Source organism: Panthera pardus, unplaced genomic scaffold, assembly GCF_024362965.1.
Source record: "Panthera pardus isolate Hobbes unplaced genomic scaffold, ASM2436296v1 HiC_scaffold_13, whole genome shotgun sequence".
NCBI lineage: Eukaryota > Metazoa > Chordata > Mammalia > Carnivora > Felidae > Panthera > Panthera pardus.
The window spans coordinates 64,753,932-64,772,125 of NW_026526688.1; the positions used below are offsets into that span (position 1 = coordinate 64,753,932).

At 37.1% G+C, this 18,194-nt stretch overlaps 1 protein-coding gene across 13 annotated transcripts in view; it reads left to right on the forward strand.

The window, feature by feature from the left end:
• The window catches only part of MARCHF1 (membrane associated ring-CH-type finger 1), an 876,270-nt gene that overhangs the window by 800,268 nt on the left and 57,808 nt on the right, over window positions 1-18,194 (forward strand). The gene's annotated exons all lie outside the window — the stretch shown is intronic.

Sequence of the window (18,194 nt, forward strand, 5' to 3'; positions counted from 1 at the left end):
TAGTGTTGTAGAACTAATTTCTTTTTTTGAAATGAATAATTATGCTTATTATAGTCCTCAGCAAAACTTCAGACATAGACTATCTACTTTATTCTACAGATCTAAGGGTTCTCCAACAAATAAAATGTTAATTAGCACCACATTATAATGTTATGAATGTATAGTGCAATTTCAGTCTTTCAGCATTTATCCAAGTAACTTATATCTTGAATGAACAAAAGCAATGAACTAAGACATTGATATTTATACATATATACACACACATGAAATTTGTGAGAAAAAAAACATGAAAGACTTACAGAAATGGCATTTTATATCTTTTTCAAAATACATCTTTCAGATACATACTTTGTTCTTAGCAAGATTTTGTGTTTTTTGGGTATTTTTCCCAATTGTTCTCATTTTGGGAGACAGTCTTTCCAGGAGTGGAATGACAGTGTCACCAATAATACTGATTGTCTTGATTGGTAGATTATCACAAGCCAAGTAGATTGATTAATATTCTTCTAATTTGGCTAAGTAAATCACTCTGACTTTGGGAAATAGCATGTATTCTGTAGGCCAATTATTTAACAAGCTATGATTTTAGAAAAGAAAAAAGAAAAAAATGGACATTTCTCTACCTATAAAACCAAAAGTAAATTTGAATATTAAACAGGAATTTTCCAACCTCAGAAAACTTCAGGCAAAAGTAGATAGAAGTATGGTGGTCCTTCAGACATAGAAGTCAATATTCACATATTATAAAGCTGTTTAAACTATACTACATTTGTCTTTTCTTTGTTAATTTCTAAGTTGGTTAAATACTCAATTATATCAAAGTACAAAATGCTAAATAAGAAAAAATATCAATTAGGTGGGGTTTTTTTGTTTTTGTTTTTTGTTTTTTGGGTTTTTTTTTTTTTTTTTGAGACAGAGAGAGAAAACGTGAGCAGGGGAGGGGCAGAGAGAGAAAGAGAGAGAATCTTAAGCAGGCTCCAAGCCTGGTGCAGAGCTCAACACAGGGCTCCATCTCACGACTGTGAGAACATGACCTGAGCCAAATCAATAGATGCTTCACTGACTGAGCCAAACAGGTGCCCCTATCTACTTCCTAAATTAAGAACAATATGTGTTCAGGATTACAATTATTTTGAACTATGAGCTTTCTTTAATGGACTTATATTTGTTTGGCAAGGTGCAATTTCTTCCCTGCCGAAAGAAAGGAAAGAAAGAAAGAAAGAAAGAAAGAAAGAAAGAAAGAAAGAAGAAATAAAAGAGAGAGAAAAAAAGAAAAAGAGAGTGGGAGGGAGGGAGGGAGGGAGGGAGGAAGGAAGGAAGGAAGGAAGGAAGAAGGGAGGGAGAAAGGAAGGAAGAAATAAAAAGAAAAGAAAAAGGAAAAAAGCAGCACCTTCAGTCTTCTCTCACATATACAAATTCATTTTTAAACATATATTTGTGTGTGTATATATATATATATACACACACATATATATGCAAACAGAAAATGAACAGTGTAATGAACACTGTATAAAAAAACTGATGAATACTGGGTACAGTGTTTGTTGCTACCACCTCATGACTTATATGTGAGAATTTATTTATAGCATGAACATTTCCTCCATTTCTAATTACCATGTTTATGTTTTCATCTTCCTTACAACCATTGCAGGGTCGTTACACATTCATTTCAAATCTTCTGCAACCATCCTCAGACATAGGCAAATTTAAACACCAGTGTCTAATTGGGTTCAGAAATTAAAATTCCCCTGGCACAGCCTGGGTGAGTTGTCTTTGGTTCATAGCACTCTGACAGCCATAAACTCAGCCTGATGGTCTCCTTGCCTCTTCTGTCAGATATAAGGAGGCCTCCAGGAGTCTGTTTGTTCCCATTCACTCACTTCCAGGTTTATGCAGAACTAAAGATGTCATAATACAGGAGCTGCTGTATTTGGAAAGCTTCCTGAAGGTGGATTTTACTTTAGACATTATACTGCAAACTTTCTTCTTTCCTTCATGGTTCTCTAACAAGTGATCATGAAGCCTCTCCATTTTCTGCCTAACTTGTACCACTTTGCTCTCATTTGGCCCCTCTGAGCCTCACCTTAATAAATTCTGATGTCTTTATTTTAAAAGTATTTTGATCTGAGCTAGCTCACAACTCTCACAGGGTGTAACCAAATTAAAATGTTTGCCACTGTATAAGACAGTATCAATGGAGAAAACAAAGGCAGAATATAGGAAGAAAAATAAATAACTAGAGTGAAATAGAAGTCACATACAATGTCAGAATGTTCCATGAATGAGAGGAGTCTTGGTTTGAAAGCCTCAAAATTATACCAGTTCAAGCTAGAAAGAATGAGAAAGATCATTTCATCCAGTAGTTCTCAATCTAGGGTATGTGTTAGATTCACCTGGCAAGTTAAAAAAAAATGTTCCTGCCAGGACCCCATCCTGATCCCCCTGGAAGTGATGTCTCAACATGGGTACATTTTTAAAAGCAACTCAGATTACTTTAATGAAGCCAGGGCTGAGAATCACTGATTTTTTAAACCCAATATCAGGTGAACAAACTGATGCCCAGAAGATACATATATTGCAAGAACCATACTTTGGGCAGCAGGTTCACTTGGCAACACTTCTATAACCCAGAAACACTAAAAAGGAGCCTGGGGGTGAACAACTGGTACAGATTATTTCCCTTCAGCTCTTGAAACCATTTCGGATAGTGGTTCTTAAACTTGAGAAGTTTATTGGTGGAAATAGAAGATGCAGCTGCTTTTTACAATGTTCATCTTGGACCAGACCTCAAATTTCTCATCTAGTTGCAATTCACTTGCAAATGACACTGTAGAAAAAGCAAACAAACAACTAAATCCATGGCTCTCAAAATATAGTCCCTACACCACTAGCATCAGAATCACGTGGGAACTTGTTAAAATGCAAATTATTGGCTCCCAACCCAGACCTACTGAATCAGAAACTCTGGGAGTAAGTCCCAGCTATCTAGTTTAACTGGACCTCTATGTGATTCTGATACACACAAATTTTGAGATCCACCGAAGTAGCAACTGCAGATGAGAAAACAAATTGTAATACAGGTGTTCATGCTGCGATGGGTAAATATAGGGAGTTTTGGAGTATAAGGAAACGGAGCCTGCTGCAAGTATGTACATGAGAGACAGGAAAACACAGGGTAAATAAAGGGCACAGATATATGTTTGTATTTGATTATTCTGTTTTTCCTTTTTTTCAAGGACATGATACATGTTTGTATTTGATTATTTTCTTTTTCCTTTTTTCAATGACTTGACATATGTGTGTAGATATATGTGTGTGTGTGTGTATGTATATATACATATATGTGTGTGTATATACACATATATATACACACACATACACTCCAAAAGGATAAAATAGGAAATTGAGAAAATCAGGACACATGAAAATAAGGGTAGAATGATACTAAATCTACAAAAATGCATATATGGAGATATACTACAAACTTAAGTTTCATAGGCACAGTGGCCAAAGCAAAGAAACAGATTTCACGGAAAAGCACACCAAGTGTTCAGATGAAACACAGCTTTTGCTAGTAATGAAGAATGACTAAGCAAAATTTCTTTCATGAGTCCTTATAATGAGAACATTTCATATAGTGGATGGCATCCTCGGCTACCTGCATGTAATGAACATGTTCCACAGGGGTCCACTTTCTTTAACAATGAGGGTTGGTAGAGAACAGGGTTAAGGTCTTATCCTACTGCTAGAGAGCTATGTTAAGTGCTTAGAAGGATGGCTTCTCCAACTTCAAAACTCTAAGACACTCGGTATTTGTGGGAAAAGAAATGTCATAGAAGCAAATATCTGTATCCACTGGCATCCTGCACTTTTTTGTGATAAATAGCTCAAAATCAATTCTCTCTTATTTAACTGCTTAATTTCCCATGACATATAATGACTTGAACATTCTTGCAAGGATGATTTTTTAAATTATATCATGACTATTGACTTCATAAGAAATACAAAGATGTATCATAAAAGTCATGACTTACATATTTTTTATCATTTTGCATCATGTACTACATATAGTATGTCGTTAATGGGTAAGAGAAAAGTTCGGGGTAAAATTATGTGAAATTTGCTTAAGAACCTTAAGAAGAATAGAAAAAAAAAGTATATGCTTCTTCTTCCACATCACCTCCACCCACCTTCCCAAATACTGAGCTAATGTGACCAAGTACAACCATAGGTTGATGCCACCTACCCAGTTAAAAGAGCATTTGTGCCAATTTCTCACCTGATCTCACAACCATATTCTTCAACATCCCTTGGGAGACATCTTGGCCTAAATTCCACTCTATGCAAAAATAAGGCTCACAAATGTGCATAAGTTTTGTAGCTTCTTCATGCCTTTGCCAGTGGTAAGTTTGCATGCAGATTAATTTTCAATATATTTATCATAATGATATGATGAGTCATGTGAATGGACTTTTTTGGCTCCATGTGCAATGATTTCATTCCCCTACCTTTTGTCAAATGCCATTAAGGGATCAAGTGCGGAAATCAACAAACTTTGTGATTCACTAATATAATGTGAATATTCATTATGATATGAAATATACATACTTATGTTTATAACATATATATGTAATAGATATATAATCTACAACAGGTAAAGCTGTTACAGTTACATTCAAGTAAAATGTTATTTTATGAATCCAACTAAAGATATTATCAGTTTGTATTCACGATGTACTTCTTTCAAGAATAGCCACATTAAGATGGTATTTGAAAATTAAAATAAATTTGAAAACAAAAAGCAGCTTTCATTACAATGACAGTGAAGATGTTTTTAAATATCAAGCCCAGGACTTTACCTTCTTTCTTGCTGTGTGCATCAAAAAAAAAAAAAAAAAAAAAAAAAAAAAAAAAAAAAAAGATACAATCTCCATCAACATCAAGAAAGCATAGGAATGTTACTAGTTTCTTATTATCTATCAGCTATACATCATCAAAAACTAAAATAAACTGGGAATTAGTCATGACAGTGATACACTCTTTTATTTATCTCGCATACTTCAGGTTTTACTTCTGTACTTCCTTGTTTGCACTTACGTTTTTCACTTTTGTAGTTTGTGCATGAAAAAAGTTCTCATCTATCTTTCATCAAACTCCTTGTTGAAGTTATACATTTCACTTTTTTTATATAGTTTTTGTCTTCAAATAAAGACAGCTGCTTCAGAGACCTTTAAAAAGGCAAAGAAAATAAGGAAACGATATACAAAATGATTGCATCTGGCGTACATAATTAATGAAATTCATTATGATTATATTGAGTGTGGAGGAAAAATGATATCAATTTATCGGTTAGATTATGTCGTCGTGAAAAATGCTGTTGAAAAAGTTCAAAAGGTGATGAAATCACAGGAATACAAAATGAAATCACAGCCAGGCACCAAGAAAGACTCCATGGGCAGTGATGAGTATTGAGAACATAAGGGAAGGGAAACAAAACTAATATAAAAACAGGGAGGGGGACAAAACAGAAGAGACTCATAAATATGGAGAACAAATGGAGGCTTACTGGAGGGGTTGTGGGAGGGGGGATGGGCTAAAGGGGTAAGGGGCACTAAGGAATCTACTCCTGAAATCTTGTTGCACTATATGCTAATTTGGATGTAAATTTAAAAAAATAAAAAATAAAACAAGTTAAAAATAAAAAAAAAAGAGATGTCAAAAAAAAAAAAAAGAAAGTTGAAACATATCCACAAGTCCAGGCAGGTAAAAATGCTGATGATGGAGCTTGAGAGACCCCTTTCAGCTAGCAAACAACAGGGTAAATTGGTTTTAGCTTCTAAGGAACTGAAGCAGAATTCTATACAGAAATGGAATGTTTGAGTACACATACTTTTGTAGATCATAGATGTATACCATAGCTGCATGAAGTATCAAGTTTTATATACTTAGAATTCAGATAATATAAGATATCTGTGGTATTGGTATATACGTGTGGAGCGTAGATGAGGGACAAAGTATTCTGAACACTTTCTGTCCTTCAAATCAATATATATATTGGGTATAAACTGGAGACTTTCACTGATAAGGCTAGCACCTGCAAGTTTGTATTTCTGTTAAAATATAAATGACAGTGGGTGGAAATCCTTTGGTTACTACATAACCAAAATGTTATAAGGGCTGCACCTAGAGAGGGACACACCAAGAAACAGACTCTTAACTAAAGTGGAACAAACTGACCGTTACCAGAGGAGAGGTGGGTGGGGAGATGGATGAAAGAGGTAAAGTGCATTAAAAGTACACTTATCATGATGAACACTGAGTGATGTATAGAATTGTTGAATCATTACATTGCACACCCAAAACTAATATAACACTGTATGTTTACTATACTGGAATTAAAATTAAAAATCTTAAAAAGTGAAAAAAAATTAAAATAATGAGTTTTTAAGCTTTTTATGAGGAAAAAGAGTGGCTGCTTCTGAAGCTGAGCAGGAAGGGAACAGTAGAGCAATCCACATTTACTGATAATAAGACAAAACACTTTTCCAAATTGTTCAAATATATATTCATGAATTTGTCAAAGTACTAGAGAATGAGAAAAAGAAAGTGAAGTAGAAGTGGAGAATTATTCTTAAGCCCTTATATTTTTTTGTTTATTTTAATATTTCTTTTACTGATTATCACAGTAGTTCCAGTTATTGTAAAGAAAATTAAAAACAGAGAAAACTATTTTGATTTACACTTAATTACCTGGTGGGTCACCTGGGTGGCTCAGTCGGTTGAATGGCTCTTGATTTCGACTCAGGTCATGATCTCACAGTTGGGATCGAGCCCCACATCAGGCCCTGCGCTGACAGTGTGGAGCCTGCTTGGGATCCTGTCTCTCTGCCTATCTCTCTCAGTCCCTCCCCCCCTTTCTCTCTCTCTCTCTCTCTCTCTCGCTCTCTCTCTCTCTCTCTCAAAATAAATAAACATTTGAAAGAAAAATAAACTTAATTACCTAGCTAGATAATCACTACTTAGATTTTAATATATTTAGATATATTAAGATTTGATATATTCCCTTCTAATCTTTTATGCACATAATTTTTAATAGGATTATGCTATGTTTTCAGTTATTTCTCCAAATGACAATGTATAATGTTCACACACATACCTTTAAAAGAAACTTATTTTGGTATAAGTGGAAGCTCTGTTCTGTAAAGATTATGAATAAATAAAATTTATATGATTTTATTTTTTTAAGGCATTTTCATTTGGATCCACAAAAGTGTGTTTTCCACCCCAGAGAAACAAATGGTTGGGACAATGAAATGTATGAGAATAATTCTGGATATACTACATACTAGGAAAATTGAATTAGAGGGAGTAAGGAACCACATTATTAATTAGATATTTGTCATTCTACTGCTAGTTGGAAAAACATATTTTAAATGTAATTACTGTATGAACTAATTATCTGTTATTCTGCTATTTGGCAAAAATATCTTTCAGATATGATTTTTCATTGAAATATCTCAAATCCAAGATAGTAGAATCTATGAGAAAGTGTGAAACTGCTTCCTTCTGTTTTTCAGAATGACTGTCCCATACAATGTAATGAAGTTAAAAATTAGCTCACAAACATGATGGTTTTTAAGTGGTACCTGTGGTGACAAATGCTCAGAGGCCCTGTAGATTAAGCATCTGTCCTGAGAAGCTTTCATTAAAACCCTAAAGTCAGTCTGTCCTTCACTCCCATTGTCCCACAGCCCACCCCACCTCCTTTACCCAGATTGGTACCTCCTTTACCAACTTGTACAGTATCTAGTGTTCTCTTTTCCATTCTCACAACTATTACTGTAGCTCTTCTTACTACTATTGATTTTGACTCTTATAATATTCCCTTCTTTTTCTTTCAGATCTCTGAGGTAACACAGATTAAGCTTCCTAATGATACTAGTTTCTTACTCAAAATTTTTAGTATGTTCCCACTCCTACTGAAGACACTTAAGCGTTTTGTGTGTGTGTGTGTGTGTGTGTGTGTGTGTGTGTGTGTGTGTGTGCAGGTGTTGGCAATGGATGAAGGAAATGTATTTGAGGCTCTCCATAATCTTATTTTATTTTTCAGCATGACATCCCACTACAGACTTATCCAACATTTCATGTTGCTGTCAAACTTGTCCACATTTTTTACCTGATTAGCGGGTCAATTCTACTTCAAAACATTCACTGAAAATATCTGCTATATACGGAGTATCCCGCCAACTGCCATGTTTATCTGCCAAAATTCCACCCAAGCTCCAATTCCAGTTCATATACTATGTCTTCCATTGGACTTTGACCACTCTCCCCAACTCGCAATCTGTACATTGTCTTTCCCTCCTTTGCATACAACAGCACTTGAGATGGCACACAGCACATTGTAACTTGGATTCTAGCTAGTTGTGCCATTTCCCAGTGTATAAACTATCAAAGAATAAGGTCCTTGAAGGGCAAAGACTGAGACTTACTCTGTGTGTTTATCACAGTACCTTATATAACCTCACACATAGTGCATATACAACAAACTGTTGAGCTAATGATTAATAAATGAAGGAATTAATGGATAACTGTGAATAAAGACTGATTCATTCATTGCATTCAAAGTAGCTGGACCTGCTATAAAACATCAGTATTTTGCCAAGACGCTTAGTTGCCTGTTTAGAAGACTTCATATGCAGAAGCATATTTCTAATTCATTCGATGCATTCTTGGTTATCTGTAAATAAATTACCTGCTCTGTAAATTATCCATGGCAACTTGAGACTTCCTTTGATGTAATGCTCTACCAGATAAGATTACTGAGTGGACAAAACAATGGAAGGAAGTTATGGTTGAGAATGAGGTTATGAGTATTCAGACACTTAGCAATCACAGAGAAAGTGCTATCACAAAATGAATTTGTTTGGGAGTGTTGTTTGTTTTTTTTTTAAAAATCACTTTGAATTAAGAATCTCTGCCAGATGCAGAAAATAAAAAGACTAAAAAGTTATAATGATAATTTTTCTGGTAGTTCTGTTACTATGTATGTACAAAAGCCCTACTATGTATCTGAGCAAATGTTATTTCTTTGGTTACATCTACACAAAAGGCAAATAAGTATGTGTCCTTTTGTTTTTCCTGTCACATCAATGCATGCAGCTGATAAGTTTAAGAATATCTGCTTAGGAGTATCTCTAGTTTAATTTTATCAGTCTTACAAACAAACCCAAAAAAGATCTCAAAACTGACTTATAAAGTGAATGTTTGTGCCATGTGTGAGAATGTAGAGAAACTCAGTATATCAGTATGCTCATTCAACATTTATTACCTATTTACTCATCTGTATGTCACCAAAATTATAAGGTAGGGTCTGAAAAGATGCATACTAGTGGGGAAAATCACCTCCTTTATCCAGGAGTAGATTGTACTCAGCTCAACAAGAGAGTAAGGATAGGGCAACAAAGTAATAGTTAACAGAGGAGGGATTATTCCAAAGGGTACTATCCATCCTCAGGTCTCTCCTGACTTGGAGGGTTTGGACAGTTTGAGTTGATCTTAAAACTACTGAGAAACTCTATTCTGTTGTTGGGTACACTTGGGACTCTTGGGACCATACATGCCTGTACATGGCAGAAAAATCTAGTGTGCTCCAAGAACCCATGCAAACTTCCCAGAAAGTCCTCAAAGAGGACCTAGCCCACGATGAGACTAAATCACTAGACTGTACATGATAGAGGAGTCCCTATGAGAATCCTTGAACCCAGTCAAGAGTTTAAACTCAGTATCAACAAGATCAAACCATCACCAGAGGTGATGACAGCTACAGGAAGAGCAATTCGAATAGAATCTTCCCAACCCATTGCAGCTCATACAACCAAAATACCTATAAATTCAAATAAGAACTGGCCTCCTGCTACAATTATTGGCACAGCAAGGTGATCATTATCTTCTCGCTGTTTTCCATCAGTGTGATCGATACCTGGTGAGAAGAAAATGTGGCTGATTAGTTGCAACTTTGTATCAGCTCTGGGATCAAGTTAGGAACCAGGGACATTGCTATGTCACTACTCAGACTACAGCTCTGCAGATGGTCTGAGGTTTTGAACAAGTCAGTGATGACAAATTAGGGCGTGAAATTAAACTCAGGAAGTCATGCTAAGTACCAAGTGTTTCTGAGTTGAAAATATCCCTTTCAGAAAACGAAACACTTGAAAAAAATCATTTTTGTGTGAAGAACTGTCACTTATCTGCAGATTGTCTAATAGATTCAGAATGACCAATCTTATGATTACAAAAATTGTATTAGCTCTCTGTAGAATATTTTTATTCTTCTGTCATAATTATATTTTTAATTCGAGTTTTCAAGATTTTTTAAAAAAAATTTTAATGTTTATTTATTTTTGAGAGAGACAGAACGTGAGCAGGGGAGGGGCAGAAAGAGAGGGAAACACAGAATCTGAAGCAGGCTTCAGGCTCTGAGCTGTCAGCACAGAGCCCTATGCAGGGCTCAAACCCATGAACGGTGAGATCATGACCTGAACCGAGGTCGGATGCTTAACCGACTGAACCACCCAGGCGCCCCCGAGTTATCAAGATTTTTTAATCTCAGGCTGAATGGTAACTTAAAATATTTCATCTCTGTAAAGAAAATGTTAGATATCTGATTTATAAGGTTTTTCTTAATTCTAAAAATGTATGCTGATTCCATATCAATAAGAGTTGGTGGAAACAGATGTTAGTAAGAATAATATTAAATAGTGCCCGTCTTCGCTGCTTATTAAGTAAGAGTTACTTCTCCTTTCTACTAAAGATCGGTTTGCTTGACTTCCTCTGATACTCAGATAGGATACAAAATTGGTTCATCTCAGTTTAGTTCCTCAAATGCAAATTAAAGAGTGCATGGTATATGTAAGGATAATACATTTCTCACTTTCATTATAAGTGATTTTCCCAAAACACAAACAAAACACTGGTAGTTGGTAACGAGTTCTGAGAATTGCTAAATCATCTCACTAAGCTATCTCTTTTGGTCTCTGCTCTATGCATGGGTTTTTTTGTTTGTTTGTTTTCTTTCATTTATTTGTTTTTTTCTGCTCTGTACATGTTTAAATAATCGCTTAAAGTAGAGTGTTCCCAATCCATTTCTGGTCTAGTAATTAACCATTTTTACCCTGACTTTTTAACACTGCCTTCACTTAAATTACTCAGTATTATGCTATTCTTTCTGTACAAAGAAAATCCTACCCCCAAAAATGAATAAACAGGAATTTATGTAGCCCATAATATCAGAACTTGCATAGATGAGATAATTAACAAACACCAAGGATCATATCTGTGTAGTGTGGAATTTAAGGGCAATGAAACCCCAGGAAATGGAAGGAGCATTGTAGGGAAAGAAGATCTAGAGGCTGTTTCATTAAGGGTGTGAGTGTTAGAACAGCTGCAATTTAGATGAGGTATTATCAATAGAGGGAGGGTATCACAGGTATGAGATCATATTTGAGGATTTTTCCAGAGGCAGATATTCCCAGAATGCAATAACCATCTCAGTATTGATTGAAAAAATACTATTTAACCTTTATTTATCCCTGAATTTTATCCTTGTAAACAGTCCTATAAAGTATGGACCCTGCTGTTTTCCTATTTTATGGATTAGGAACTTGAAAATATAAGAAATTAAGTAATATAACAGACATACAGAGGCAGAACCATGATTCTAACGCTGATTGTACTTTTAACAACTACACCAGAGTTTTCCAACATATTTTATATTTTGACACATGTAGAGCATGATAACACTTCTGAAGCAACGAGGGTTAAGGGAGAATACACTCAGTATCCTTTACCTAACCTCCAGGCTGATAGGAATCAAGATCTTGGCACAGTAGGAACTTATTTGTGGCAAAACCCACAGTTTATCAGCTGGTAAATTTGTACCATGCTACCATGCCTGTATATTGGGATTTAGTGGGAAATACAGAAGGATAGGTAAGATAAATATAAATTACAGAAGGTCATATAAAAAGCAGGTGAAGTAATTTGGATTTTATTTGATGATGGTAGAGTTCTTGAAGAGTGACAGTATTTAAAATCGGAATAACTATGTTTTGAGAATGGTTTGAAAAGAGCAAAGACTTAAAGACAGTTCATGTACCTGTTGACAATTCAAAACTACTAGGGAGATAGCAGTAAGGATGAAAAGAAGGAAGATATGGAAAACACTGAGGGAGAAAAATATTGGCAAGTTGATGACAATTTGAATATAGAGTCTAAAGTATATGGGAGGTTCCAGGATAAAGGCAAGCTGAGAGCAAGATACTTAAGGAATGGCATCTTTGGGAAGAAAAGCTAGTTTAAGACATGGTGAGATATAGGAAGCATCAAGTGTCTTATTGAGGATACCACATTAATGAAGTTAGAGAACTAGCTGAAGTTTCTGGCTATTGGAGAGGCAGAGATTGGATCTATATCCAATAGATGTTTTAAAACCACAAGTCTAGGAGTAATGCTAGAAGATGAAGTACAAAACTCCCAGGACAAACAAAGGAGAAATGCTAACCAAGGAGGGAGGGAGTGGAAATCAGTCTGTGGAAAAGAAAAAATAACATAATTGCAACATTAGAAAAGAAATATGAGTTCATGTTGTTTAATTGCCCTTGCATGAGCTCCTTTGACACAATGCCTGCCATATAAATACCCTGCTTATATTTGAGTATTTTCTTTTTTTTTCTTTTTATTTATTTTTAATTTTTTAATGTTTATTTATTTTTGAGAGAGAGAGAGAGAGCACGAGCAGGGGAAGCACAGAGAGAGAAGGAGACACAGAATCTGAAGCAGGATCCAGGCTCTGATCTATGAGCACAGAGCCCAACATGGGGCTCGAACCTGCAAACCATGAGATCATGACCTGAGCCAAAGTCGGATGCTTAACTAACTGAGCCACCCAGGCGCCCCGAGTACTTTCTTTTTTTTAATGTTTTTAAATTTATTTTTGATAGAGAGTACGAGCAGGGGAGGGGCGGGGAGGGAGACAGGGAATCCCAAGCAGGCTCCACACCATCAGCACAGAGCCTGATCCAGGGCTGGAACCTACAAACCATGACATCATGACCTGAGCTGAAAGCTGAAATCAAGACTCAAATGCTTAACCAACTGAGCCACCCAGGCACCCCTATATTTACATACTTTCAATGATGGGAAATTTGCATTCTCCTGGGAGGAGTTCATTATGTCTAAGCTCTAGGGTTGTGTGTGTGTGTGTGTGTGTGTGTGTGTGTGTATAGTTCATGGAAATTTGTTTCCTTTAACTTCTAATACACTCTTTTTTTATAATTTTTTATAGTTTATTTATTTATTTTGAGAGATAGAGCAGGGAATGGGCAAAGAGAGAATCTGAAGCAGACTCTGCACTGCCTGTGCAGAGCCCAACGTGGGGCTCGAACTCACAAACAATGAAATAATGACCTGAGCTGAAATCGAGAGTCGGACACTTACCTGACTGAGCCACTCAGGTGCCCCTGTTTCCTCTAACTTCTGTTCATTAGCTGCAGTTGTGGGACAAAATAAGACCAGCTGCCATTTCACAAAATATCTTTTCACATATCTACAGTTGTCAGGTAATTTCCCCTTCTTGCTTTTTTTCCTCCCTCCAAAATGTTAAATATGGGAATGAATAGTTCTCTGTATGTGTCCCAAAACTATCGCACTCATATTTAGCTTGTTTTTATAGTTGACATATAACTACATTAGTTTCAGGCGTAAACAATGATTTGGTATTTGTATATACTGTGAAATTATCACAGTAAGTCTAGCTGACATCTACACTCATACTTTAAAAGGTGCCCCTTCGACTTAAATTTTTTTAATGTTTATTTATTTATTTTCAGAGAGAGAGAAAGAGAACACAAGCAAGGGAGGGTCAGAGAGAGAGGAGAGAGAGAATCCCAAGCAGATTCTGTGCCATTAGTGCAGAGCCTAACACAAGGCTCGATCTCCCAAACCATGATATCATGACCTGAGCCGAAATCAAGAGCAGGATGCTTAAAAGACTGAACCACCCAGATGCCCCTGACTACAATTTTGGCTTTGTGGAAAAGACTTAGCCATGAATTTAGATATATTGAATTCTAGATTATTTTCCTGTCATTTCTTACTGTGATATCTCACCTACAAAGTCATATCATGGTATCATCTCACCTATCATTTCTCACCTTCCTAGGCTCCAGAATCCTAACATCTTTGGTCTGTTCCTCATAAGAAATCACTCGGGGCGCCTGGGTGGCGCAGTCGGTTAAGCGTCCGACTTCAGCCAGGTCACGATCTCGCGCTCCGTGAGTTCGAGCCCCGCGTCAGGCTCTGGGCTGATGGCTCGGAGCCTGGAGCCTGTTTCCGATTCTGTGTCTCCCTCTCTCTCTGCCCCTCCCCCGTTCATGCTCTGTCTCTCTCTGTCCCAAAAATAAATAAAAAAACATTGAAAAAAGAAATCACTATTTGATCTCTACGGTCATCTTATATGCCCTTCTAATTCCAATTTTCCCAAGTTTAAGGCTAGTAGCCGCAGAAGCCAAAAAGGGGAAAGTTACAAAAAGGAGGGGTTAGCCAACAACAACAAAAAGAAAACCAGGAAAAATAAATAATTAGAAAAGGTTTTCAGACCTGACTGTATGGAGGGTATTGGTAGCTTACCAGAAAACCAATCTCAGTAGTAAGATAGATCTCCCTTTCTTACACTACAGATCTTTGAGACGAAGAATGACAGAGTCCTACAAATTGAAATGCAGACATGAAAAATTGAGTTGCTTTTATAAAAACATGCAATCCATTGCATTTATTACCTAGGAGCAATTTTTGTTGATTTTACTGATCACATATATATTGGCAATAATATCTTACTTGGGGATGGTGTTTACGTTTTGTATCATATTCTCATATATCTTATTTGAGCCTTATAATAGCGATGTAGGATTTCAAAGATGAGAACACTAACCGTCTGAAAACTTGTCTGAGACCACCCAATATACAGATCTAAATACACTGCTTTGCCTACCTTTCCTTGAGACATGTCTGTGACTTGGCTGATGTAAGGATTCAAATGTGGCAGAAGCTAACTCACCTGTATGGAATCGGAATTCATGAACTTGGTCTTACAAGGATTGACTCTACCCAACTTACCGAACTAGCTGTCAAAAACACATAGCGCCATCAGGGCACCTGGGTGGCTCACCAAGAGCATCCAAGTCTTGGTTTTAGCTCAGGTCATGATCTCACAGTGGGATCGAGCCCCAAATCAGACTCTGTGCAGACAGTGCAGAGCCTGCTTGGGATTCTCTGTCTCCTTCTCTGCCCCTCCCCTGATTTGCAGTTCAGCTCTCGCTCTCTCTCTCTCTCTCTCTCACAAAGTAAATAAATACACTTAAAAACAACAATTAGTCCCGGTACAGTGAAAGCAATGATATAGGTAAACAAAATTAGTAGTAGTACCAGTAGGATCCGAATATCCCATGATAAAATTAACAAATACTTGGTTGCCTACAACATGCCAAGTACTGCGCCTTTTTATCTCCTTTAATCCTCAGGACACCTTAAGAGGTATTTTTTGCCTCATTTACACATGAGTAAACTATGTAAACTGAGAACCTCTCCAGTTTACTGGAGCAGAGAGCAAGCATGTGAATCAGGATTTGGTTTGCTTGTGAATCCCAAACACCAAATAACTTCTTTTTTTTTAATTTTTCTGTGATGGTGGGAATAAAAAGCAGCACAAAAAGGTTATTAATTCATCCTTGAAGGATATGAATATGCTATATGTAGACAGTTTTTGTCCCATTTCCTCCCACTTTCAACATCAATTCTTCAGTATCATAACTTCCAGTCTCTCAAACCCATCCTTTCCCCATGATACATGAACCACGAGATGTCTTCACTCTCCTCCCAGCTCAGAGTCTAGACCTTATGACCAACTGTTTTCACACTGTGTTCCCTGATGCGTTAGAATCCTTCACTCCTTTGTCCTTCCCATTTCTGACTTCCTGATCTCAAGATCATGCGTTAGATTGTGCTATAGTTGCTCTCTGACTGCTGAATGCTGCTGCCTCCAGTCAGTGTTAAGGATGTCCACTGTAAATTTGTGCTGTCTAATCTTACCAGGGACCTCACGGCTGCTCCCCGGTTCTAATAGTCATGCTTGAACAATTTCCCATCACTTTCTCCAAGTGGCTTTTTCTAATTACTTACAGCCTCTCTAATACCTTAACCCCATGCCTTCCTGCCTTCTGTTGAACATACGCATTGTCTGCTATGTCAGGAAAGATAAGAAGACCCCTCCCCAGACCCAGCTACTGCAACCCCTCTGCCTCCACCATTTTCACTTAGCATTTTCCCTCTACCTCTTGCTCACAGGGAAAGCGTGTGTTTACCTCCTGTGTATTTTTTCCCCATACTTTGTTGACTTCTCAAGAAATCTTCATTTAACAATGAGGTGTTCCCTTGCCTATTTTTTTAAACTTTCACCTATCTATGGCACCTTCAGTTCTGCTTGTGAACAAGTCCAGGTTTTCCCTGTTAAAAATGAAATGAAATGAAAATTAAAAATTAAATTTTCTCTAGTCTGCTATTCTTTCACTGCTATGCTGTATTTCTCGAAAAGAGAGAGAAATTATATCTGTTCACTTGTTTACTTGAGCACTAACTTCTCATCCACTGCTTAATACATTTCAGTATGACTTCCACCTACATGTATTCTAATCATTTTTAGCTTAGTAGAGTGAATTCTAAGAATGAATGCCAAAGTCTGAAGCATGATAATTAGTTTTGAGTAAAGATTAACATCCAAATTAAGTAATTACAAACATAGCTGTACCTGTAATGACTGTGCTCAAAGATTATTTAGTTGGGGAGGGGTATGGCACGGTGGAGGAGGTGGGGGGCCTTCTGTGCCTGGAGGGATGGTGGGTGCCGGCCGAGCCCCAGGCAGCCCCCTGTCCTTCCCGAGCCAGACCCCCGTTCTGTGACTTCCAGGGTAACCTGAGGCCCGTGCCAGGCAGAACCTCCATTTCCAGGCTGGGTAACGGTCAGGAGTGCTTGAGCCGAACTGAATGTTGACAGTTTTCAGGCATTTCTACCACAATATTGGAATTGAACACACTGGCCAAATAAAATTGAAATTTTACAAAAAAAAAAAAAAATGTAGGCAGGGAAGTGAGGAGGTAGATCAGAAAGATTTGCCAAAAGAAAAGGGGCGTGGGGAATAGCATGGAATATGGGAAGAGAAGGTTAAGAGGCTGTCTCAAAATAATAGGGATGATTGCCTTTAGGAGTTACATATTGTAAATGGTCTCTGTTACCACAGCCGGCATAGAATGCAAGTAAGGCCCCCTGCATCTCTACACATTCTGCAGACTGAGGGGCTCCAGTTTCCTCCCCAGAGTCACAACATTGTTTCAGATTCTTTTTTTTTTAACGTTTATTTATTTTTGAGACAGAGAGAGACAGAGCATGAACGGGGGAAGGTCAGAGAGAGAGGGAGACACAGAATCTGAAACAGGCTCCAGACTCTGAGCACTCAGCACAGAACCCGACACGGGGCTCGAACTCACAGACCGCGAGATCATGACCTGAGCCGAAGTCGGACGCTTAACCGACTGAGCCGCCCAGGCGCCCGTTTCAGATTCTTAATACCTAGGTGATTGTAATAGTTGCTCAAATGGGTACCTGCCTCCAGGTTCTTTTCTCTCCTTGGTAATTCACCCCACATGCTGATGCTATTGTCTGATTTTCTTTGCGTATAGCAAGAACTAAAGAAAATGTGAATGAATGAATGAATGAATGAATGAAAAAAATCCCCAAATTACATGATCAATATGATCTTCATGAAGATTTTTTTCAGTGATAAATTATTTTTTAAAAAAAAGAACTTATGTAGAAAAAAATACTATTCTACCAGAGCCAAGAAGCCTTGGCAAGAGAGGGGGTTGGGAGCAGTGGAGGTCATTTTAAGATATGTGAAACCAAAACAAAACAAAACAAAACAAAAACCTGCTTTTCTTAAAACTTAAACATTAAGGAAAGGACTAAGCATGCGCGTACACACACACACACACACACACACACACACACACACACAATTTCCAGAATTTCATTTGCTAAATACTATTTGGTGGTCTGCTTTTCACAGAAAGCTAGAAGTTATATGG